This window comes from Cheilinus undulatus, linkage group 13, assembly GCF_018320785.1.
Source record: "Cheilinus undulatus linkage group 13, ASM1832078v1, whole genome shotgun sequence".
Lineage (NCBI taxonomy): Eukaryota > Metazoa > Chordata > Actinopteri > Labriformes > Labridae > Cheilinus > Cheilinus undulatus.
The window spans coordinates 37010924-37037856 of NC_054877.1; the positions used below are offsets into that span (position 1 = coordinate 37010924).

The 26933-nt window shown below is 38.9% G+C and overlaps 1 pseudogene; it reads left to right on the plus strand.

Moving 5' to 3' along the window:
- Positions 1–2208: 2208 nt before the first annotated feature.
- On the plus strand, positions 2209–25656 carry LOC121520708 (annotated as a pseudogene).
- The last annotated feature ends 1277 nt before the right edge of the window (positions 25657–26933 follow it).

The window sequence follows — 26933 nt, forward strand, 5'->3', positions numbered from 1 at the left end:
ATGCAGTGTCTGAATAATTATTGAATTTTTTTAAGGGGGGAAAAATATCCAAACCTATCTGGCCCTGTGTGAAAAAGTAATTGCCTCCTGAACCTAATAACTGGTTGTGCAACGCTTGGCAGCAATAACTGAAATCAAGTGCTGCGTTTGTGATAACTGGTGATGAGTCTTTCGCATCGCTGTGGAGGAATTTTGACCCACTCTTCTTCACAGAATTGTTTTAACTCAGCCATATTGGAGGGTTTTCAAGCATGAACTGCCTGTTTAAGGTCACACCACAGCATCTCAAGTGGATTTAGATCCAGACTTGGCCACTCCAAAACCTTCATTTTGTGTTTTTTGAGCCACTCAGAGGTGGACTTGCCGTTATGTTTCAGATCATTGTTCTGCTGCATAACCCAAAAAGACTTGAGCTCGAGGTCACGAACTGTTGGCCGGACATTCGCCTTCAGGATTTTCTGGTAGACAGCAGAATTAATCGTTACATCAATCACAGCAAGTGGTCCAGGTCCTGAAGCAGCAAAGCAGCGTCAGACCATCACACTGCCACCACCATGTGTGACTGTTGGCATGATGTTCTTTTTATCAAATGCTGTGTTATTTTTACGCCAGATGTCTCGTCAGTCCACAGAATATTTCTCCAAAAGTCTTGGGTCAAAAGTCAAGATGTTTCTTAGCAAATGTGAGACGAGCCTTTGTGTTCTTTTTTGTCAGAAGTGGTTTTAACCTTGGAACTCTCCCATGATGCCATTTTTTTGCCCAGTGTCTTTCTCATGGTTGAGTCATGAACTCTGACCTTCACTGAGGCCAGTGAGGCCTGCAGTTCTTTGGATGTCATTCTGAGTTCTTTTGGGACCTCCTGGATGAGTCATTGTTGCACTCTTGGAGTCATTTTGGTTGGCCAACTACTCCTGGGAAGTTTCACCACTGTTCCCAGTTTTCTTTTTGTGGATAATGGCTCTGACTGTGGTTCACTGGAGTCCCAAAGCCTTGTAAATGGCTTTGTCACTTTTTCCAGACTAATAGATTTCAGTCACTTTGTTTCTCATTTGTTCTTGAATTTCTTTGGATCGTGGTGTGATGCGTTTCTCTTTGAGATCTTGTAGCCTACTTCACTTTGTCTGACAGTTTCTATTTGAGTGATTTCTTGATTCAACAAATCTGGTGGTAATCAGGCCTGGGTGTTGCCAGTGAAATTAAAGTCAGCTTTCCAAGAACTGTGGTTAATCACAGTTAACTCATGATTTAACAAGGGGGGCAATTACTTTTTTACACAGGGCCAGATAGGTTTGGATTTTTTCCACCTTTTAAAAAATAAATAATCATTCAGACACTGCATTTTTTATTTACTTGGATTGTCTTTGTGAATATAAAAATTTGTGTGATGATCTGAAACACTTAAGTGTGATAAACATGCAAAAACATCAGGAATCAGAAAGGGGTCAAATATGTTTTCACTGCACTGTACATCAAATAAAGTGACACAAAATAACCAACCACAAATGAGAGAAAACCAGCTCTCTAACAGGAGTCATCACTGGAAGAGCCACATTTCTGACACTCAGGTTTACATGCTTACACACTTTCTGCCTCCAAAATCTGTTAAATACACACACCAGGATCTGTTTCATTTTCCAGCTTTTTTGTAGACTCTGTTATGAGCCAATTTGTACTGAAAACCATTTCAGCTCAGCAGGATTTAGAGCCTAACGTGAGGCACAGTTTGGTGGTTTTGCTGGTGATTATCAAGCGTGTAATTACGGCCATAAATTTCCAGAATTCCCCTGGTAAAACATGTATTATTTGCTGACACAATTTTTGGTAAAACCACAGGAGAAATTTATATGTCTCATGTTGAAAATATGAGACTTCTAAGCACAGAGTACGGAACAGTAGACAAAAATCCTTATGAGTAAATCTGTTGACCACATTTGCTGATATTCATACATGTGCAGAAGGAGCTGCTGCTCTGAGGTTTTACTCTCAGAGCTTTTCACAAAATGATTGGACGACAGGAGAGCCAATAGGAGGCAGTGCAGCAGGTTATTTGAACTCTCCTCACACAGCTCAAGTGAACCAGACAACATCTTCTGACTTTTCCAACAATATTCTCTCTCTAGGAACACTTTTTAACCCTTTTTTAAACACCTTTACTTCACCCAGGATGGGAATCTGCCACTTTTGTTTACAACTGTTGGGAGTCTACGGATGCACCTGTTGATTTAGGAGAACTGTGAGTGTTTGACAATGAATAAAGTCGCTGCGATGAGGTCTGGTACTCTGCTGCATTTAAAGGAGGACAGAGGAGCAGAGGAGAGGAGTAGACTGGGCTGTGTAGATTTACCTCAGAGCAGTTTAACAGACGGACAAAGCACGGATCTGCTGCGATGCAGCGACGCCTCTGAAAACAGCGCCACCATCAAGTACAGGAGATATGGGTAAGAAATGTCCTCCTATTATTTTATTAACCCTTCTTTAATATTTACATACTCTCTTTGCTCATGCTCTGATGCTGTCTTCTCGTGCACTTCTACTGCATCTGCTGCTTTTTTGTATGTTTTGTGTTTTAAAGCTCCTGTGATCTCATTCCATACCTGTTGGTTTTGGCGCCCCCTGTATTAAGTTGCATTTTCTGATTTAAACAAATCACAGCCTTGCCTACACGTGCTTTGCAAAGTATTTGAAAAGGCTTTTTTCCTGTTGGACATGTTTTTAATTATTATATATAACCATATAGAAAAATCATTCTTCTCTGTAGTGGTGTATTTTATTTTTGTAGGATACAAAAGGCATTATTACTATTTTAGGCCAAATTTTCATCTTTTAAATCAGATAAAAACTGCTGCCATCAGGAGCTTTAACCCTCAGATGAGGTAAAAGAAACGGTTATACTGAGAGTGTTTGTGTCCGCAAGCAGCATACATAAATAACTACGTATAAAAATGAAATACAATATTATTTTATCTTCTTTTGCATTAGTTTTTAAAATCAAGACCTTATCATAATTATCAAATACTATTTATGTTAATTAAAATACCAATTTCAATGCAAGTTTAAGAGCAAAACCCCAATGTTTGCCATGCAAAAAACACCAAAAAATGTTTACTTTTTTTAAAATGTACTACACACAAATTGCATTTCTTTGAATGGGGTTATCATAGCCTTGAATGTGTTGATAATAAGAAATAGCTTTTATTTTTATACATTGCCACTTACTTGAATTTTAAGCATTAAATAAATCATTACACTCAGGGTGTTAAGTGACCAAAAATGCATGCCATAAATGAACAGCAATGAAAAAATTCTACATTTAATAGAAAAATTCTCCACTTTTTGGCATTAATCTTTAAAATTAAGATCTGACTTGATCTTGAATATCAAAGGCTGATTAATTTTTGGGATGTAAACCATTTAAATGCCTGTTTAAGTTCAAGTTTTAATGTAAAAAACACAAAAAATATATTTTCTATACTCTACATGAAAATTGGATTTCTTTGAAAGGGATTATCACAGCCGTGAAAATATTTATAATGAGCAACAGCTTTGAAAGTCATGCATCATTATTTTAAGTATTTAAATACTTGTTTAAGTATTTACTTATTTAAATTGTTACTGTCAGGGTGTTAGTTACCAAAAATGGACGCCACACATAAAAAGTAATTTAAAAAAAAATCACGTTATTTTCTTTTCTCCATTTTTTGCATGAATTTTTAATCAAGATCAGACCTGATCAGAAATAGAAAATATTGACCAAATTCTTAGGAATTACACTGAAAGTGCTAGTTCAAGAGCAACTTGAAAACACAAAAACTGAAATATTTTCTTAAACTAGATGCAAATCTTATTTCCTTTATAGGTATTACCACAGTATTGAATATATAGATAATGAGAAACAACTTTGATTTTTTAGCATTTTTAATGTTACGACTTTAATAAAATGTTGCAATAGTGCCCCAACTGGAAACCAGGTAAAAAAAACAAAATCATTCAATTTTCCCTCATGACAAATATGGGAAATAACTGACATTTGGTGACAAACAGGAAAACCAGCAAATTGGAAGCAATGACTCCAAAGTCTTATATAATAAAATGTATATGTTTGTACTGTGATGGCTGGGGTAAAATGTTGTGTTTTTAATGGGTTTCAATGGGGCATTTTTGGTCACGAACATCCTCAGTGTGTACAAAAAGTGTACAGAGCATATTATTGACCCATTACAGGTTCTAATATTAAAACTTAAAAGTTCTCTGAAAAAGAAAATTATTCTCCTAAATGTATGTTGTAACCATTTACGCAGTCAAATTATTCAAAAAAGTAAACAGACCAAAAAAGACGCAAAATGGCTTTAACACCCTCCAAGGGTTAACAAACCATTATTTAAAGTGCCCTCTAGTGTAAGTCTACTTTTTTGCTTTATGTTCTCTTTATTGATTCACTTATTTTTTGTATAGTTTTTGTTGTGTTTTAAAGCTCCTGTGACTAATTCATACGTTGAGTGGGTTTTAGTGACCCCTTGTGGAAAAGTCAGGATGATTTATTCCATTGCTAATCTTGTCCTGCCAAAAGTTTTCCTTATTTATTTTAAATGTCTAAAATGCATCTAACGATAAATCTCTCACAAGGAACAAAAAAAAAAAGCTCTGACACAGCCTGCAGCGAGCACAGCATATAACAAGTGTTAGAAATAACTTCATATAAATAATAAAGGTCAAATCTTCTGGTTTGGTTTTGTGATACGTAAAAAGACATCACTCTAAAATATCAGTCTGTTTCTTTAACACCTTTAAATTCCTTACAGGAGCTGTAAGTGAATTCATTATCTTAAATGTGCCACCTTTTAAATGACATATTTCCATAAATAAGTTAAGATATTTCTACCTTTGTCTGCAGAATTAGACGATTTATTTTTCAGCTCTAGTCCATGTTCAAGAGTTTAACAGCAGGTCTTAATTTATGCTACAGTAATACCCTGCTGCACCCAGAAGCAGCTGTGAGGTTTAATTACAAGAGTTGATTCTCTGTGCAGAGGAAGACTTTACTATTAGGCAAAGGTACACAGCTGCATGAGGACCCTGCTACTAGGGGGCCTTAACTGATCTTGTCATTGTAAAACGTATACTAAAACGGCAACAGAATACCTGTAGTTCATGAATAAGTAGTGTCTCAGCCTTGTAGCCTGTAAAAGATCCTGCTAGAGAACGATGGTAATTTATGACAGTAAGGGTTCGGGATATGGGGAAAAAAAATCATATGAATTTTTTTTTTTTCTTCTTTTTTTTTTTTTTATCTCTATTATATGATTTTGTTTTCCATCAAATGTTAAGACAAATTTGGAAGTTGATGACCTGAGAAAACAAACATATTCCCTATATCATTTAAATGTATAAATATTGATTTACAAATCTACTCATTCATAGTTGGCACCATTAGGTCAGGGAGATTTGGGGCTCATCTCCAGAATATTTAAGCATCCAACATTTGTTTTCCTGATCTTTTTTGTGGTACAATTTTGTGCATTTTCTGCTCCGAGGGTGATTGAGCAAAGATGTTCTCTGAGCTGTTTCTATGATAAACACGCTTTAGCAGATCATCAATGCATTCTATTACTTCACGATCTAACATCATCCTATTGAGGACAAGATTTTGTGGTATTTTATTGTATTAACTGTCTAAATGTTTCACTGATTTTGATTGGACATTTTTTTAGATACATGAGGGTTAATAAAAGAGGAGAACAATGAATGTGGGTGGCCCCACAGCTGAGTTTGCCCTGGGCCCCAAAATTTCTAAGACCACCACTGTCTTTGTGACATGCATGTACAAAATCCCAGCGCATACAGGCTACAAAACAACTGTAAATTATGCTGCAATTTTAGTCTCAGTCTTAGTCTTTAGATTAAAACTGTCATTAGCTTTAGACACTTTTCAAGAATATTTTGTTTCTTTAAAGTTTTTTGTCTTGTGATTTTCTGTAGATTTTAGTCAACACTTTTAGTCTCACTAGTTTATCAATTCATCAAATCATGAAACTCTTATAAATGTTAAAAAAAAAACTTACGTCAATTCTCTATCAATACTTAAAGTAATGTAAAATATGCCAAAGTAAAGGCTGATATCGCCAAGAGGATCTGGCTGCAGGCCTTTAAGATTGGGTGACTTCAAGCATGGAGCGGGAAGTGACGTACGAACATTATCCAAGCCAGAACCAGAATGACGTACTGAATGATGTGTATTTTCCACTCCCTGTCAGAGGTTACAGTAAGTAGCTCTTTTTCACAACAGCAGAATTTTATGAACAAAGATTTAAAAATTACTGAAGGGGGCACATTTAAATTTAACACTCCACAAACTAAGAACAATCCAAGTAGGGTTAGGGTTAGGTCCCTGAACCCTTAAGGTTAGGGTTAGGCAAGCAGGGGTATAAAATAGAAAATAACATCACAAACTAAGAAAAAACTTAACAAGGGTTAATACGTTACTTCCTGCCCTACAGTCGAGGTCACCCCACTGTAGAGGTCAGCAACAGATGAGCCCGAAACACCCCACCATAGGTCTACAGCCAGAGGCCTCTTGATATTTCTCTCAGGGCATCTCACTTCTTAACAGCCTGTATTTTGACAAATTATCAACACAGCGGAGAAATATCAGCGATTTTGAAAGTCTGACACTCTAGAACTAACATTGTAATCTCTTTCAGTCTCCTTGATGAAAACTTAACCTACTTCTGATCATGGATTTGATCATCAAATATCTTTTTTTGCTCATTATTGTCCTGTCTTTCTCAAACAAAAACATTTCTAGTCATAGCCAAGTCGACAAAATAAACTCTGCTATGAGACACCAACAACAGGCCAAAAAAAAAAAAAAAACAGTAAAGAAGAAGAGAGCAATGTGAAGACATTAATCATCTTTGTGGTTTTTCTGAGCTCTAGACACAAGCAGCACCATATAATTTCTGGTCCAATAGTTATTCTTGACAGAATAGTATTTAAATGACACAAAATCCAAGACAATCCTTTAATCTGGCATTAATTCAGAGGAAAAAAAATGGTTTCGTTTTTTTATAAGAGATGTGATGATACAGTTCAATGCAGCACAGTTAAGTCATAGACAGAGATAATTGATTCTGGAGGTTTGCAAGTTTAAAGGAAGTTTACTTCATCTGCAATAGTGTTTTGCTCATGCTGGATTAATGTTGAGTCTCTATAAATAATCAAACAGAGTATGCTCTATGCCTGCTTTTTTAGTTAAAGCAACTTGACTTATATCCATATGTTCAGTGGTGTAGTATTTTGCAGTTTTATGTTCAAATGCAAGAATCAGAGAGTAGGGAATTATAAGAAGTGGTTTTGATTTTATAAGGCAGTATCTGATTTTTCCAGGTCTCGTCTGGGTGGAGTCAAAGTCCGCCACAAGAGACAGGTGCTGCAGGACATGGCCCGACCTCTCAAGCATTGGCTGTACAAACACCGGGACAACCCCTACCCCACCAAGACCGAGAAGGTGCTGCTGGCTCTGGGCTCACACATGACACTAGTGCAGGTAAGAGATGAACTTAAAGGTGTCTGCAGGCATGTTAGTTAAGTTAAAATGAAGCTGTTCGGTAACAAGTTGTATCTGTGCAGGTTTCAAACTGGTTTGCAAATGCACGGAGGAGGCTGAAGAACACGGTGAGACAGCCGGACCTGAGCTGGGCCCTGAGGATCAAACTTTACAATAATTACATCCAAGGAAACGCCGAGAGACTGAGCGTGTGCAGTGACGAAACACACTCAGATGGTACACATACACTGTATCGTTATCCTATGCATTTAAGTTACCTTTTGTTGGTTGTAACTAGCCTTAGAAAGCAAATTGATAGGTCAGATTCCATGTCATATGGTTCTAAACTGGTTAAGATCAGAGGACTCCCTCTCCTTGGGAATAAGGATCCCCACTCATGTACACTGGGCTTTGGGATCGATTGTTTCTCAGGGTTGCCAGGTCTGGATGACAAGTCTAGCCCACTGGCCTATAAAAAGTAGCCCAAAACCATCCCAAAACCAAGCCTAACACTGAAACTCAACATAAGCCAGTAAAACCTCTGCCACACCACATATATTGCTTGAGTGCATGCAGGTGTGCTGCTTCTGTGTGTGGGGTGTAGGTCTGTGTGCCAGTGTGGCACTGCGGATTCTGAGTTGTGTGCCATGTTCTATGTTTTCCTGCTTCTCTGCTGGTTTATTTAGTTGTATTCGAGGGAAAATAAAGTAGTTTATTCTGCTTTGGACATTAAATACACATACGCAAGATGTCAAAAATGTTCCCTGCTCAACCTGCGGACAACAAAATCTACCCTGGGCAGTATGTAAAAAGTAGCCTAATACTGTGGGAAAGACACAGAAATCTACTACATCATATGCTTTTTCATTTTTTTTACATCAATTTGCTCATAATGAATGTGATAGACAGAAAATTCAACCAGTAACCCTCCCTGTCATTTTTTGAAGGCCCCACCCTTCCAAACACCATGGTAAAGCCTAGATGAATGTGAAACGTGTCTTATGTCATGGATATGTGAGACAGTCTATCTGGTGTATCAGGTTAGGTTGTAATTATGGAGTAGTTATTTTGATGGATAGAGCAACAGACGCCTTTAGGGTAAAACCAAAATATCTTATGTGATTGTGTATGTCATAAACCATCTCTTCTCCATGATAACAAATGGGATATAGATCAAACTAGCGATGCAACAATAGCACTTTTTTCAGACCCAGTACAAGTGCAAGTACTTAAATTTGGGTACTCATCGATACCAAGTACAAATACAAGTACTTAAGAATACATAACTGTTCTTGAAACTATTTTGAAAGTTTTAAAAAAACACTAAACTGCAGACACAACTCCAAACTGACTACATATTACTAGATTTAAAATAATACAGAGTACAGTCTGCAGTGTTACGAGTACTTGGACTTAGGCTTGGTATAGGCATCCCTAGGTCAAACTTTGACAAAAACTAATAGAACTGTTAAACTATCGTGTCTGTTAAATTACTCCTCTCTAAGAAACTAGCTAGCCTCTGTGCCACAGTACCAAAGATCTTTTCCTCTATGTTTAACAGTGAAATGGTTCTAAGCTTGTTTAGATCAGACTCCTTCTCCTTGGGAATACGGATTCCAAATCCTCTACACCAGGCTTTAGGATAGTTTATTTCTCCCATAATAACCTCAGTAATCGCCACAGAAATCTAAGAACATCAGATGTGCTTTTAGGCCTGGTAGGGGACTCCATTTGGCCCTGGGGGGCAGAGAAAGCCTTTGCATGCAGTACTGCATGCCTGCTCCTTGTTCCCCCTTGAGCTCTGCATCCATATTGAACTCTATCTTTGCTAAAGGTGGCATGTCGAGTGGAAGGCCTAATTCTCTTCTTGGGATTTGAATGAGTCTTTCTTTCTTCTACCTCTAGCTTTGATGCTTCAGGCTGTCCTATAACAAACATAAATGGATCCCTATAAAACACTGTCCTAACCCACTGCTTCCTCTTCCTCTTCTTTCTCAAATGAAATGGTCTGCCCTTAAAAGTTATACTAACTGCTTTATCTCTTGCAGAATATTAATTCACTCTCTCTTATCTACGGTAGCCTTCTTCCACTGTCTCCTCTACTTCACTAAATTCTCCCTTTCTTTCTGTCATCTAGAACACTGGTTCTCAACTGGTGGGTCGAGACCCAAAAGTGGGTTGCAGAGCAGTTTTCAGTGGGTCGTGAAATGGTGGCATAAGTCCTGAGGTCCTTATTGGACATGCATTTATAACTCTTATTTTACCCTGTTTTATTGTGAAATTGGGTAAATTCAAATGTTTGATCAATATTTCAATTAATTCATCTCCTTTTCTTGCAATGAAAAAGCTACTTTCACATTATAATGAAGTATTTTTTCAAGATCTCTGGAAAATTGACCAAAAAAAATCACATAATAATGGGGAAAGAGGGTATAAAACTTTTCCGTTTTGTCCTTTTTCTTTTTCATATCATGTATTTTGGTCCAATCAGGCTCCAAACTGCAACATATTCAATAGACTAAATATTTGCTGTTGAATATTTTTTGGAATCTTGGGTCGTGATTTGTCGGGATGCTGGACAAGTTGAGAACCACTGATCTTGGAGATCTTTAGTTAAATATTGTGGACATCGACAATCTCCATTTTTATCATTTTGATTTTTTTTCCATAAATCAGTGCAATTGGACACTCTATACATCTATGACTGGGCTTTTACAAATTCTAAACCAATAAAGATTTGAATCAGTGTTACATGATGTGAAAAGCAGAGGTTTAGGAGGACAAAGGTTACGGCCCGACAGAGACACGCTTATCTGTGCTTCAGTGTGGCGTGACTTCTGCAGTTTCAGCAGCCAGCAAACTTCTGCACATGTCTATGCTTCAACTTTGATCACAAGCACAAATAAGTGCCTGCTGCATGGGTGTTTTGGCTTCACTTATGTACAACAAAATAAAACAGAAACATGTCCTTATTCATAAACAGTCAGTCGTTTCAGCTACGTTAGAAAAAAGGGATTTTGCCCTCCATGACTTTATCTTATTTTACATTTTCTTCTATGCATTTTAAAGAAGTTATTGCCTTGTTTCCTCTGCTGTAGATGAAGAGTGCCCCTTACAAACTCCCATCAGCCAATCAGACTTTGGCAGATCATCCTCCCACAAGAGTGCTCTCCAGAAACAGGGCGCCGTCCTCGCCATGGCGGATTCAGCCAACAGTGACGACAGCGCGTCACCTCCACCGAAGTACAAGAGCAGCTTATTGAACCGGTACCTGAACGACAGCCTGAGGCACATGATGGCAGCGAAGACCGATGGCGTCACCTCGACCTGCAGAGGGAGGAGCCACTCTGAGTCATTCAGCTCCAACGAATGTGATCAGGATGTTGTTTCACCAGCTTCGTCGTACGAAACGGAGGCCAACTTTGTCTACCACATGGGTAAGAAATTTTAATTTTTCCATAATTAGATGGTTCAAAGCAAAAATATGGGTGGAAAACCGCTTAAATGCAAAATGTACATACAGTAGTCGTATTTATGATCAGGAAGGCAAAGTTAAATGACATTATGTAAATACAACATGGAAAGTAGATTTGGAGGTTGAGAAATGAGAACATCGTCTGTCCACAGAAATCATTAAAGTATCTTCCTTGTTAATTGCAGATTTATGTTGAATGTGAGTGAAAATGACACTTTAACTACCCCGCTTCCCCTCGGCTCTGTTTTAACACACACCAGTGTACAGTTAAATAAGAACAGACCGTACAGAAACTTCCACATGGCTCCGAGGAGCTTGCAGACATTAATAAATCTCTGGTAACACACAGAAAGTCAGAAGCTCAGCGATATTCAATTATAAAGTCACAGCTAAACTTGACACCTGGGTGCCCTCTCGTTCCTACAGGGAGACCAGCTCACTGACAAGCCTCAGATCCGCTCAGGTAGAGCAGCCAAACCTTTACAAACATTACTAATAAAGACCCATGCAGTTGCTCAAATCCCTCATTTTAAAATTGGATGGAGCTCGTGCTGGCTGCTGCTGCTCACCGCAAATATCATTTCCATCTACGAGAATGTGCCATTTGTTCCGCTTCAGCTTCTCGCCATGGTGGAAATGTCCAGTCCGGTCTCAAGGACAATTACAGAACGTCTGAGACTTTATTCTTCCCCGGGTGAGAAGAAGAAACCTTAGCCAAACGTACAAATGGAGCAGTCTGTCAGGGCAGAGCTGAGGACGTTTCGTACAGAGCGAGTGTCAGAGCTGCCACTCAGCTTTGAGGAAACGCAGAGCGAGATCTCCAATATCCATCTGAGGCTGAGGCTTTTGCTTCCTTCACTCCTGTGTGCTTTGGCAGGCCAGTACTCCCCAGTGTAACCCTGCAAATCCAAAATCAATCTAGATTTATATTATGTCATAAGAGCTGTGAAAAGATTTTTGAATCTGATTCTACTATTTGGCACAATAAATCACTCTTAATGCAAAAAATATATCTATACAATAATTCCCTTTTTGATGTTAGAACCAGCAAAACCTCAAACTTTAAGAAAGCCTTACAGAAAAGGCTTGAAAGCTCAGCCTGTTTCGAACTTTTACCTCCCCCCTCTATTTTGAGCGCCCCCTTATCACCTGAAAGAAAAACAAAGGGATAGAAGTGAAATCGTTCAATATGAAATAACCCTTCAAGTTCATGACATGTTATCAGTAGATGTCATTACAAAAACAGATTGAGCAACAATACCGGGTATTTCAGCTATGACTAATTTTTTAAATGCTTCTTTGAAATCAAAAAGATCATAACACATTGACATAACATTAAAAATAAGACTGTTGTAATTTTCAAACCTTAAAATGATTTGGAAGGTCTTTAGGGACATATCACAGATTTCCCATTGGAGTTTAACCTTACAGAGAATCGGACTGGCCAGATTCCATGTCCGTCATCAGGCAGATCCATCTTGCAAAGCTCCAACTTGAAATTGTTTTGCTGGGTCTGAGAACAGACTACTGCAAACAAGTAGCAATTAGGGGTGGGAGAAAAAATCAATACAGCATAGTATCACAATATTTTGTCTGGTGATATATCGCATCATCTCGTCCACCAAGTGCAGATTTTTTTCAAAGTAATTGCTAATATATACTTAAGTCTATAATAATGAAAAAATAAAATCAATTGTTTGGACAACTGTTTGTCCAGTGACGTCAGCAGAGTTGACAGTCAGAGAGCAGGAGAAAGTTAGTACAACAAACATGGCAGCACCAGGGGAAGGACATTAGGAATCCAAGCAGGGCACAAATGAGATGGACATGACACATGAGGTTTGCAAGAAGTGCTACATGAAAATAAAATAATGCAGGAATACGACAAACATGAGGGTAAGACTAATGTGAAATCAGCTAAACAGCTGCAAAAAACAGTATAGATTGCAATATATCACAATATATGGTGTTGCATTACTCACTGTATTGCAAAATGTTTAAAATTGCAATAATATTGAATCGTGACCCAAGTATCATGATAATATCATATCGTCCACTTCTTTGGCGGCTCTAGTTCCAGAAGTTAGATTTGCCATTCAAATTTCCCATAGACACTTCCTAAAATCCTTGTTTCAACACTTTAAAAAACATATATTTCTGGGGTTTTATGCCTTTATTGATAGAGGAGGACAGTGGAAAGAATGGGAAACAGGGATAAGAGAATCAGGGAGAGGCATGTGAGAAATGGTGCCACAGGCTGGACTCGAACCGGGTTGCCCGCTTACAACGGGTGCAACCTAACCACTAGGCCATCTGCACCCTGTATCAACACTGGCAATGTGTGGCACAAGCTTACCAGCTACTCAAGTACTCATGACTATAAAACATTTGATTTGGTACAAAAATTGATGAAGGAACTGAGTATCCCATAATCCAATGCAATACCTTTGCCATGAAACCACATAAGTACTGGTGTTTTACACTTAGTTGGAGCATTTACATTTTAAATGTTGATAAAATATATCCTAGTTTGGGTATCAATTGCTTTATTCTCTTCTATTCTAGACATTACCATTGATACTGGAGACTCCATCAATCACACACATTGCTGTGACACTCTAGGATTGTGAGTAATGTAGTATATTTGGCAGAGATTGATAATTATTTATGTTTTTATTGAAAAGGTGTTGATATCTTACATATATCTTACAGGTAGCACATGGAAAGTCTACTTTGGATATTTCTAAAGAAATATGGCTAATAATCAAATTTGCTATGGAGAAAACAAACGGGATTTTTACTTCTGGAACCACACTGTTGAACTCTAAGGCTGCTGCCAGAGTAGCAATAAGCTCAGATGAAGCTATAGTCGTATTATCTAATATGCTTATTCCATTCAGGGTTGCAGGGGGGAGCTTGAGCCAGTCCCAGCAGCCATTGAGCATGAGGCTGAAAAGTATGTTTTTGGACTGTAGGCGGAAGCCTGAGTACCAGGAGAGAACCATGCATGCAAAGGGAGATCATGAAAGGTCCATCTGGGATTCGAACTAGTAAACACAAACCCCTGTTCCTAAACTGGACAACATTTCTTATTATAAGAAGAGCAAAGAAACACACAAGCTTTTTTCCTGTAAGCAGACTGTTTAGTCAGCTGCATTAAGCGTTTTATTATCAGGTTTTGTAGGTCTGTTTTTTTTTTTAACCTTTCCTTTTTGGTATCCTAACTCTCACATTAATTCTTACCCTAATTGACCTAAAAGTCTAATTTGGTTTTCTTAAAACCTTTTGTGTGCACATATGCATTCTGACAGATGCAGTGTCTCAGATAAGCGGTCTGCGAGAGGGCCCGTCTGAGATCTATGGTCTGCAGCCAGACTTCAAATCTTGCCAATGCATTGGATTTTCAAGGTTAATTAACAAAAGAAAATATTTAAAACAAAATTTCTCCACAAAATAAAAGGGGTGTAACGGTATTTGTTTTCGTCCCGTACTGTCACGGTAGGGCTGTCACAGTTCGGTGCACACAGTAATACGACGAATACGTCTGAGTGAGTATTAAAAAAGTAAGTTCTCACTTCACTCCAGGTGGCGGCAATGAGCCTTAAAGCTGCCGTCATTACAGAAGAAGGAGCAGTTACAAATCAAACAAAGAAGAGTAATGGCACGTGTGGAGTTAGAAGAGCTGCCGGCTTAATTTAAATCATCCGTATAACAATGGTGCTCTGGCTCTATGAATCATATTAAATTTACCTTCAGCTATCAGCCTGAGAGGTGTGAGAGAGGGACTCTGCAGCTGTGTCATAGGTAAAGTTATCCTCAGATTTCACACGGCTTTAACCTCTTTATCCTCCAAGATGGGCTGTGAAAAGTTCTTCCAAACTTTGTAGTAGGTCCCATTGGTTAAAAAAGTAGTCCAGTGCTGAAGTCCGTGTTGAAATCAGCAAAAAATGACGCTATTTTGCATACTTCACAAGCTAACTTTCGGTTGTGTGATGATGCATTCAAGTTAGCTGGGAAATTTTAGTGTTTAAAGAATGGGTATAAATATTTCATTATATCAATGAAAATAACCTAGTTATCCAAAAATGTATTTATTTATTAATATTTTTAATCATTGAAGAACTTTTGGAGGGAGGTCGCAAAATTATTTATGATTCAAATGTAATTTATTCAGCCTATTTATTTTAATACAACTTAATTTTAAAAATTTAAATGTAATTTTTTTTATCCGCTTCAATCACCGTACTGAAAACGTACCGAACCGTGACTTCAAAACCGAGATATGTACCGAACCGAAATTTTTCTGTGCCATTACACCCCTACAAAATAAACGTCTAATAAGCCAGCATCACAATGATAAGCTTTTATGACAGAAATCGTGTTTAAGAACAAATTAATTTGACATTTTCTCATTATATAGTTTGGTTCCTCTCCCATCTGTTTGCATGGAGGAGGCAGAGCTTGTGATACTGTAAGGGAAATGTTATGGCTTCACTTTGAGGCAGCAATTGTGCCATCCATCATTAATACAGCCTGTGATGAAGCCAAGCTGTGGATATCACATCCTTTAGTATTTAAGCAATGTGAAAAGTCCGCTTCAGCTCTATATTTAGGAAGTCATCATGAGGAATTATTGGTATCAATCTTGGCATCTTTGTAGTAAAAGAAAGCACACACACATATTTCCCTAAATGTTACACTTTCCTTCAAACATGTTATTACTCTCTCACTTCAAATTATTTCTTTTGGAGCACTTGGACATTTCTTGATGTCATCATCACTCTCTATGTGGGCAGCACACAGTGTCGAGATGTTTGTTCAAACGTTTAATGTCTCCCTGCTGGTCATATTAAGGGTGTTTGTGACCCACAGCGGCTCCACGGTGGAGGTGAAGTGGAAAGTCAAGCTGCCAGATTCATGACAGGCACCGACACCATTAACACGTTTATACTCTGCCCGCGAGACGACTTAAACAGGCACTAAAGCTCAAGTGATGGGCAAATAAGTGATGCCACAACACCATGTTTTACAAGGAAACTTTAAACATATCAGTCTGAATCCCACAGACAGTAAAAGTCCAGTGGAATAATATGTGTTAGTTATATTAGTGCTCAATGTACATAAATGCGAGGCTGTTTACACCTAGTAACATGGTCTCTGCATCACTTTCAGTATTTCCTTTGAAAAGTCTGGAGTGCTGTAAATGTGACCAGAATTGTGTTTTATAGGATGCAGAGCTGCAAAAAAACATACCTGGACAAACGCCGACCGTATTTTCCACCCTTTTCGTTTCAAATAAAACATGCATGCTGAGAGCAGACTCTCTCATTGATCTCTCCATCGAGAAAATAAACAAGTTTTTTCCAGTTTGGCTCCAAATGATACACCTGTGGGAGGATTTTATGTCACTGATTTGAGGTCTGAGGGGGTTCAGACCTCCAGCTCACATTGACATCAGTCTGGGTTTTGGCATACTGGTAGATGAAGATCTATATTATTTTTGCAAGTTATAGAAAACTGAATCTCATGGATGTGAAAGCAAAGGTATCTGATCACAGAGATTTATTCACCTGATACCACTCTCAAATTTCCAAACATAAAAAGATTGCCACGTTTTGATGTGGGTATGCAATTGCTGGTGATGGTGTATGCTTTGTAATTATTTGTCTTTATGTGATTTAAACAGTCAGTTCTTTAAGTGCACAACCATAGCACCATTAGACCAGTTAAACTAGACTACTGTCCTGCAAATTCTGGCTTTCAAGTGATGGAACTCATGGAACTGTCCTTTGGCATGTGAGAAAGGCTTCCCACTACTGTACACTGTAGAGAGGCTGATGGGAACAGTTGGCACATACCATACCAATAAACATTCAACCCCTTTGGATGTTTTACCCTTTTATTAATTTTATAAATCAGTCATGGTCAATATTATTTGGTGGTTGCACCTTTGGCTGCAATCACAGCGCTGTCTGTAGGTCTCAATTATGCGTGCACATCTGGACACTACAGTTTTACTCCATTTATGTCCAGAAGACAAAACTGGAAATTCAGCTCCTTCCACCGGTCTTTTTTTCCACATAAACAATGAAAAAACACATAATTTATGCTGTCTTGGGGTTTCTGCTTTTGCACTGGGGCATTGTGAGCAGCCAGTGAGGCGGTGAGCTGTCCAGCATGTCGTTCTTTACACGATACGAATAAATCAGCACAGAGTACGATGTGTTGCTATGGATACACAGACGCCAAGCAAGGTACCAACATGTATTTGAGTGTATTAACTCACATATAAATCCATATATCATTACGCTATATGCCTCTTCCTGCCTTTGGTTCCCAAGTTCGTCTGCTTTGCTTTCACACCTCAAACGAACCACACTAGCAGTTTTGTTAGCAGTCTCCATGTTGTCTCTCTGTTGTGGTGAGAGGGGGAGGGGGTGGGTCATTGAGTTTCATGAAGTTTCAGAGCGGGAGGGAGGCGGGGAAGGACAAAGAGCAACACAGAGTCAAGAGAAGTAAGCGAAATGGCGACTCCTGTTTAAGTATTTTAACGTAAAACTAATTATATCTATAAAACAATATTGTCTTGTGTCATATCTCGTATAGAGATATATCGATATAAATTAAAATCTCGAGATATCGCCCAGCCCTAACTGCACATAGCCAATCTTCGGTCTCATAGGGCTACGAGGAGGCCTGTCATCACTGCCCTTCACAGTCAGGCCTATTTTTGCTGCTGTTGGCAATGCGTGCACTGGAACCTGAACAACTGGAACCTGAACACTTTATGTTCAGCATTAAGTCCAGATTCTACCAACAGCAGCTGGATCATAGAGTCAAAGTGTGAAAAAGACGTGGATAACTCAATGCTGATCGCTGCACGGATGGAGTAACATCTTTTGGTGGAGGCAGTGTGATGGTGTGGGGCGGCTTGTTGTCATTGGAGGCAATCTCAATGCAGAGAGATATCAAGATGAGATTCAGCAATCAATAGCAATCCCATATCTCCACAGTCTGGGACTGAACTCTGTCCTCCAAGACAACAATGCTCACCTTCACAGAGCAGGGTTTGTCAGAGACTACCTCCAGAATTTGGGAGTGGAGAGGATGGAATGGCCTGTCAGCAGTCCTGACCTCAACCCCACTGAACACTTGTGGGATCAGCTTGGGCATGCTGTTTGTGCCAGAGTGACCAACACAACCACATTGGCTGACTTGCCACTAATGCTGGTTGAAGAATGGGATGCCATCCCACAGCAGGGTGTGACCAGGCTGACTACATAGCCAACAAATGCCTTTGTTAATGGTGGACTATATTTGTTAATATTGTATTAGCAGAAATAAAATTATATACAAAATTTGCAATATCAGCGATGATTTATCAACATGAAAAGTGCAACCTACTGCAAGGAAATGATAGGCTGAGCATAAAGACTCTAAAAGGATGAAGCAAGTCATTCTGGCTCAGTCCAAATGTAACAACATTCCCCTACCAGCACTTCCAGTTGAGCAATAAACATATTTGTTAATATTGTACAGATATGGATCAACTCTAATGTCATTATCCATGTGAAAGTTCATCCCTAATTGTCAAACCAGTAGCAGCCATTGATATCTAAAGCAGACAGCTTCATTACGTCTGGTAAAAGTTTGTTGCAGCTGATCTCTGCCATAAATCTGAGACTCACCAGAGTTAAAATAATGTTTTTTCTTGCTAATAAAAACACAACAGAGGTACTAAAGTACTTTCTTGGCGGAGTTTCATGTGACCAAAGAGAAAAATTCTCGGTAGCAAAATAGCATAAAACAGAAAATGATTTACTATCAATAAGTAGTTGCTTTTGGCTCCAGATGGGTTACAGAAATCAGAGATGGGGATGTTTCGGGCTGTTAGCGTTGAAAGACTGTTTCAGAGAGGGCCTTTAATTTCTCCGTCTGGTGCTCGCTGCAGAAAAATCCAGACTGACCAGCCTCTATCTGCTCCAATGAATAAAGGCAGTAATCCAAAACTGAAATGGAAAATATGCTTTACATATAAAGCACGCTCATGCACTGACCACAAACAGGGATTGTGCAAGCAATATAAAATTACTCGTAAGCCCTGTTTATTCAGCTCCAGCTTCTGATGCAGCCAGAGATACTGAGGTATGATTTCAGGCCTTCAGAGAAATAACTTGACCCTATTACTACGTATTCATTAATAGCAGATTCAACAAAGTGCTTTTCAGGCTTTGGTTAACAGATGGAGGCGTGCAGGGAGAGCTATGGGACAAGGAATGACAAACAGGGGATCAACTTATGTAGAAAACACAGTGTCAGTCCTTGTGACAGGTATCAGATTTTTCTTTTTCCCCTTCAAAAACTCAAGAGACCTCAGCATTGAGTTTGTTTTGGAGAGTGGAGCTGAGCACAGGCACCTTAATGAGTCAAACTTCTCTGTCAGTATAAGAACTATCTATGAAGACGCTAGACGAGTAGGAGCAGTACACAAAAATGCACCAACTGCCAGATATGTAACTCACATAGGCTGCAAACTACAAAGCTCCTATACATTACAGTGTAACTAACACCCCAGACCACATTCATAGCTGAAAACCTGTGTATATGTTTAGTATAGGATAGAATGTGTAGGATAGTGGTGTTGTTAATCGGTTAGGGCCAAAATCACAACATTTGAGTACAAAGTATTTAAATATTAAATATTGTGTTACAGATATGCATAGCAACTGCCCCCTACAGGTTAAAACCTGGCTACTGCAACTTAATTTTTCTTTTGGTTGGTCTGGAGGCAGTTGATGTATGTGGTGCCAGCTTCTCCCTGTTGGCCTCAACAAAGACCACTAACTTTTGGGTGGAGGTAGTTTCTTTTCTAAACTTTTTTTCTAGTTGTCTGACAACTCAAAACTCTATGGCCTGGGGGTGAAATGCAAAAGTAAAAAGTCTGAAACACTTTTACATAATTAAAAAAAATGCACATAATTATTTTTTTAAAAAAGTGCATTAGCAAAACATAAAAATAACAAATATATATATATTTTACAAAACAAATGTAGTGGATTTTTGATTTTTGTGAGCTGTAAGCTGTAATCAACAAGACTGAAACACAGAAGGTCTGAAAGTGGTTTAATTTGTATGAGTTCAATCAAGAAAATATGGAAATTTAACTTTATGAAGTAAATCACAGGAAATATGACTGGGTTAAAAGCTAGTATATGGCTGACTGCAACTATCTGGATGCCTGTTGAAATGGCTGACTGAACTGTATGTTCTTGCAGAAGGATTAGTTTTTGGGGTGTGTGTAATTGTGTTGTCCTTAATGTCTGTGGCAGGAAACAGCTAACCTAACACGCCGGACTGACTCATATATCCATTACATGAAAATATTAAACATTCATGCCGGAAAGCTCCCATAGAAAGCGTTTTAGAAGGGTAGGACATTTAAGAAAATCTTCAGGAGATGATTGGAGGATCATTCTGTCTGTCACATTCATGATGGGCCAGTCAGAGCAACAAATGATGTAGCGCACATGCGCTAATTGTTAATGGCGGAGCATTGTCTAAATTTGATGCCAAGTCCACTCGAGGAGACATGCAAAAAAACATCTTCTCTGCCAAGGCAAGCTTTCGGTGTGGCTCTTTGCTGTTGTTTTAAAAAGAAACGTGGTCCAGTTTAGTTTAAACTGCTGCTTTCCTACAGCTACATTCCAGCTAACGGCTAGCACAGCAGCAGTCCTTGGATACACTGCAAAACCCATATATAACGATCGCAAACCCAGGCCAAAGCAGACCAAGAGAAGTGCAAAAACACTACATATAGACACATTGTACAGTTGTGATCAAAACTGCCGCTATGGCTATATCCAGCAGGCATTGTATATATCGAGACAACAACTAACCCTTTCCCCATAACTATTACAAACTCACGCCGAAGCAGATCGGCAGAGGAGCAAAAACAACCTTTTCTGTCATGGAAAGTTTTTAGTGATGCCCTCTGGGCTTGTTTTTAACAAAGAAATGTCCAGCTCTGACAGAAGTGCTGCTGTGGCTAATTCAGAGCTAATCACTCCACTAGCAGGCCTTACATACAAGCATTCACACAACAAGTAACCCTTTCCCCCATAACTATCACACACTCATGCTGAAGCAGGTCGGCAGAAGAGCAAAAACATCTTTCACAACATGAAAAGCTTTTAGGGTTGTTTTCATTCTTTATTTCATACAGAAACTTGGTCTGGCTCTACTAAGTGTGCAATGTTAAAGCTATATTCAAGGTATTTATTGCATTGGAGGCAACCATTACGGATGGCTTTCAGTAGAACTAAACCACGTCCTTAGCGCAACTCTGTATGTATGGCTCTGAAAGTATCGTCAGACACAGACCCATGTGTACAATACAATACAACGACTTTATTTATCCCCGCAGGGAAATTTAATAGGGCTGACTTCGACGGTCAGCCAAAAAAATGAATGTTTACATGATATTCTAATGTTTTTTTCACAGCCAATGTGTCAATATGACACTGGGGACAAGTATTGTGTCTGTGTCGGTCTTATTAACACCAAGTACATCTCTGGGCCGGCCTAAGGGTCTTGCCCAAGGACACATTAACATATGACTGCTTGGGTCATTTGCATCATTTAAATCATCTGTAGTAAAAACAACTAAAACTTCAGCTGTAGCAGCCAAAGTCACTTGCAGACAGAATCCTCCACTTATCAGAGATGTTGCTGTGCCTCCCTAGGATTGTGGGTAGTGTAGTCCCCCAAAACACACACCCAGAGATTGTGAATAGGCCATGTTTTTCTTGAAATTAGGTTGATAACATAGGAAGTTGTATCCTCTGCAGTTTACAGTCTTTTCTACTGAGGTAGCTCATATTAGGTCCATGCTGAATGGTACAGACATTATGGCCAATAATCAAATCTAAAAATCTGTATAGACTGTTTAATGGTATGGCAGTACAAAGAACTGAGTGGTCTGTCCTTCCTCTTCCTGTCTATGACACTAAAGGGTTTGGTTTTTTTTAAATACCAGGATGGATACACCTCAGCTGAAACTCTGGGCTTTGTTACTCTCCAAAAACATGTTGTATCAATGACATACAACCTAATCCAACTTTGATTGTACTTTGAATATCCCCTGTTTAAACTGCCATCATGTAAACTTATTTATGACACACTGTACGTCTCCATGAGTCTTTTTCTTCTCTCTTACAGACACAATGGACTATTCTTCAACTAAATGTGACAGGTGAGTGTAATTTTAAAATCAAATCAGCCATTTGCACTCTTCAACTTTCAGCAGCTTGAAAAGTAATACCATTCCCAATCCCCCTTTGGATGATGTTTTTGAAACTGAACCACGTCCTCTGATTCATCATGTTGGCTTTATATCAAGATTTCTTCCTGCTTTTGATTTCTGAAATTGCTCTTCAGATGTTTTTGGTCAGTTATTTTAGGCATGAGATCCATCAGTCAATGAGCCTGTATTAATACTTGACTAAAAGACAGGACAACCTTCATTTACCATCAGATTGAGTCAGTTATGTGAGCTAAATGTGAGGCATGGAAAGAACACCAGAGATATTTGCATCTAAATAATGCTGAGTTACCTTAAAAACCTGAACAGATAAATACAGAAACATCACTGTCAAAAATTAACATACATTTTAACTGATTTAGTTAAAACCTCAACATTTAGTAGTCTGATGTTTAGATAACAGTATGTATTTTTACAGTTTAATCAGACCTTAGAGGCCTTTGAATAAACTATCCAGTGAGTGTCCATCCTGCAGCAGTGGCAGCTGGCAAACCAAATAGACCCAGACATTCATCTCCCTTCAGACTCTTTCATACTCCTCCTGAGATTTTAGGTATTCCCAGGCCAGATGGGTTTTATAATCCCTCCAGTGATTTCTGGGTCTACCATAGGGTCTCCTGCACAGGAGGCATCCTGATCAGAGGCCCTAAGCACCTCAGCTGGCTCTTTCTAATGAGAAGAAGCAGAGGCTTTACTCTGAGCTCCCTCTGGATGTCTGAGCTCCTCACCCTGGTCCTCATTTAGCAAAATTAAGTAGAAAGCAGCGCAGATTTGGGTGTAAAAATTATCTTACGGCAAGATCTACGTGTGATTTATAATATATAATATAATATATGTGTATTTAGCCAATTGTGGCATACGATTGAGCAGTGTTGATAAATCCAGCAGCTGAAAACAACTGTCATTTAGATAACACGCCCCTATACTATATTCACTGTTCACCCTCAGATTTTACAACATGGAGGTACGTAATACGACAAAGAGTGTCGATTTCAAGGTCAGAGAAGTGACGAAAAATTAAATTTGTTGTTTTTCATCTTGAAAAGTGTCATTAAAGGGAATCAGAATCACTGCATGTGGTCAACAGCATTGTTATGGACAACCAAACTCCTGCTGATGTTAGAATATTTCATTCACACATCTATGATACATAACTTGTGCATTATATTATCATAATTCTTTACATTCAGATGACTATACATATTCTTTACAGTTGGGTTTTAAAAAAAACACTGTCATGTCTTTAGATCAGGATATAGAAGCATGTTTTAGCTATTGAAGAAGCAGCACACAAACAGAAGGAGGCCAGCCTGAAACTTTCCCAGACTGAGAGAAGAGTGGCTGTATTACCTCAGTTTTAGGTATTAATAATTTAATAGGAAATAAACTGCTCTTTTCTGATGACACTTAAAAAGAGATCTAAGAAAGTCTAAAATGTCCTGTAGTCTATAAAACAAAGTATTGTTATAATTACTTTCTCTAATCTGAAGACATTTCTTGCCTAACATTTCAGTCATATTTCTGACATTATAGAACACGGGATGAGCTCCTGTCTCATACAGCCTCCAGCCGTGCATCCACATACAATTAAGTGCACAGTAATTGATTGGATAATTTAAATCTCTTGACATGCCGATTGATTATGATCTGATGTACAGTTATTTTCCGTTTGTGTTCTGCTCTGAAAGACTCTCCAGGTTTATACAGTTAAATAGCTTGGAGTAAATTAGTCATTTTTCATGTTAAACCTTTAACCCAATCACAGTCTAAAATATTTCCTATTTAAGAAGCAAGATATTTAATTTGCCCCCCCCCCCAATAACTACAGTTTTTTTCTGCTTAAATCGTAAATCAAGATATTTTCCAAGAGATGTTATGGTGTACAACAAAATTTAAATAATTACTGAAGAATATAAAAAATAATCAGGAAATCAGCTGAAAGATCAAGCTGCTCATCCTCATTTACAAAGCACACACATGGATTATCAGAGGTTCGGTTTGATGTTAAATTTTTTTTTTTTTTTAAGATTTATTTGGGGGCTTTTTCATGCCTTAGACAGAGGATGACAGTGGATAGAGTCAGAAATGGGACGAGAGTGGTGAATGACATGCAGCAGAGGGCCACAGGCTGGACTTGAACCCACGCATACATTGGTCACGCCTTAGACTGGTAGGCCATCTGCCCCCAATGTTGAATATATTTAAAGTTATATCTGATGCAACACAGCAAGATTCACGTGGCACAGTGACTCCATACTGTCTTGAGAATGTGTGTACACAAGCCCAGACCTGGTGATGGATTTGAGCGCTTATGCTCACGTCCAGATTGATAAATGTCAATCTGTGCGTGTATACCCAGTTTTCTGGCAATATGCAGGTCTGACAGATGAGGGCCCCTATCTCTAAAACTAAGCTCAGACACTCTTTAGAGGAAACTCATTGCAGTGTCTGCCATCTCATTCACCAATTTTCTTGTCAATATCACACTCTATTTTACCCTCACTCATGAACAAGATCCCTAGATTATTTGAACTCCTTCACTTTAGCAATCCATTGTTTTCCAGCAGAGAACTGTGGTCCCAGACTTGGAGGTGCTGACCATCAGTTTGCTGCAACCTGTCCCAGCACCTGATGGAGGTCCAAGGCTGAAAAGGCCAAAGAACCAAATCATCTGCCAGAAACAGAGACAAGATTCTGAGGTCCAAAGTGGAACCCCTTTTCCCCCGGCTGTGCCTTGAGATCCTGTCCAAGAAAAACAGAAACAGAATTGGTGTCAGGGGACAGCCCTGGCGGAGGCCAGCACACACTGGGAACCTGTGCTGAGAATGCAGACACAGCTCTCACTTTGGTCATACAGGGACAATAACAGCCCAGAGTCCCATATTACCATGTTTTTTTTGCATATAGGAAGACACCATGAGTATTCATTCTGAGACGTAAAATGTGACAAAAAATGTGTTTTCTGCATATATCCACAGTGTTCAGCAGCAGGAACGAGTTCAGCAGAGACGGGTGGATCAGGGCTGGAGGGAGATCCACGCCGCCGTTGCACTGACCAACTTGGCCCAGGGTCAAAGGTGCACTGCCGACCAGAGCTATGCAACCGTGCCAAACTCTGTCACGGGACAGAGCTGCACCAGAGAGCCTTTCTCATTTACGAGGACCGCTGTCAAGGACAACTTGTGTGTCACTGGACCCACCACTGCTCTGAGGCAGAGCTGCACCGTGGGGCCCACTCTAACCAGCCGCATCATCCAGAAGTCTTCTCACATCTCTGAGGTCCAGACTGTAAATGTGGCTCTGCCTAACAGTGTGTAGGCATTTTATGTGAGCATCTGGCTCTAAATCATCATTTGTATAGGAGAACCAGATGTTGAAGTGCCTTGAATTTTATGTACAGCCTTTTATTTTGTAAAGCTGATAAACTTTGACATTCTCAATCCTTTTTAGGTTCTAAAATGGAAAAAGTGACTGAACACATTTGCATTTTTTCTACAGGTTTAGTAATGTTTCTAATGTCTTCCTGTCGCCGTCTGTTGCAGTAAGTTATATTAACTTCATGAGACTGGATTATCATCCAATGCTAGAGTCTGACAGCAGCTATTTGAATAAAGTCAATGTGAAATCTCCTGACCAGTCGTCTGCTTTGAATCAAGGGTTTGCAGTGACTGAAGCAGCACAGATCTGTTTTACAGCGCTGTGTTTAGTGGTAGTTTTCATGCGTCCAATTGTGGGTCCTTTCGTTTCATATCTTTTCATGTAGCTTTTTAAAACAGGAGGGTGGCATCATAAATTTAGCAGTTAGACAGGGCTGCAATTAAAGGACATTTGTAAAAAAGTTTTCAGATACAGAAGGATGCTGCTTCTAAGTTTAAACATTGATTATCGATATCTTGAAATTATGTATCAAAAGATTGCGATTTTTAAATGTGGTTGCTTTTAATGATGAATCAATTTCTTTTTTTTTTTTTTACGTCCGCCGTCATTATGTCTTAAACAGACCTGGAACTAAGTTTTCAGCACACAGTTGAAAGAAACTGTCTCACTAGCAGACTAAGTTTGTGCACCATAATTGAAAAGAGAAGGTTACCCTTCACTCCCACAATTATATGGTTATGGAAACAAGTCAAGCAGAAGTCCATTCATTCCTATGGGAATCTCTGATACCCACCATGCCTGACATGATTACATACAGTAAAACAAGACTAGGTAAAAACCTAGTATATGGCTGCCCGCAGCTATCTGGGATGCCTGTTGAAATGCCTGACTGGCAGAGTGATTGCGTCATTATTATTTTTTGAGCCAAATTTATTGTGGCTTCTTAAATGTACATAGCTACATGGTGTCCTCTCTCTCTCTGTCTCCCCTCTTAATAAAGCTCTTCTCTGTGTACATATGAAACTCTACAGAGATATGTGTCAGACTTCACTGAGAGAAACAGTGTCACTGGAAATTCATTTTTGTCAGACAAAAGTCTTTAATGGTAGTAAGTTTATACTTACAATAAAAAACTGTTATTGAACAGTTGTTTATTCTAAAATAAAATAAAAACTGCAGCAGGTTTTATGCACATTTGTAATTCTCCTCAGATGTGT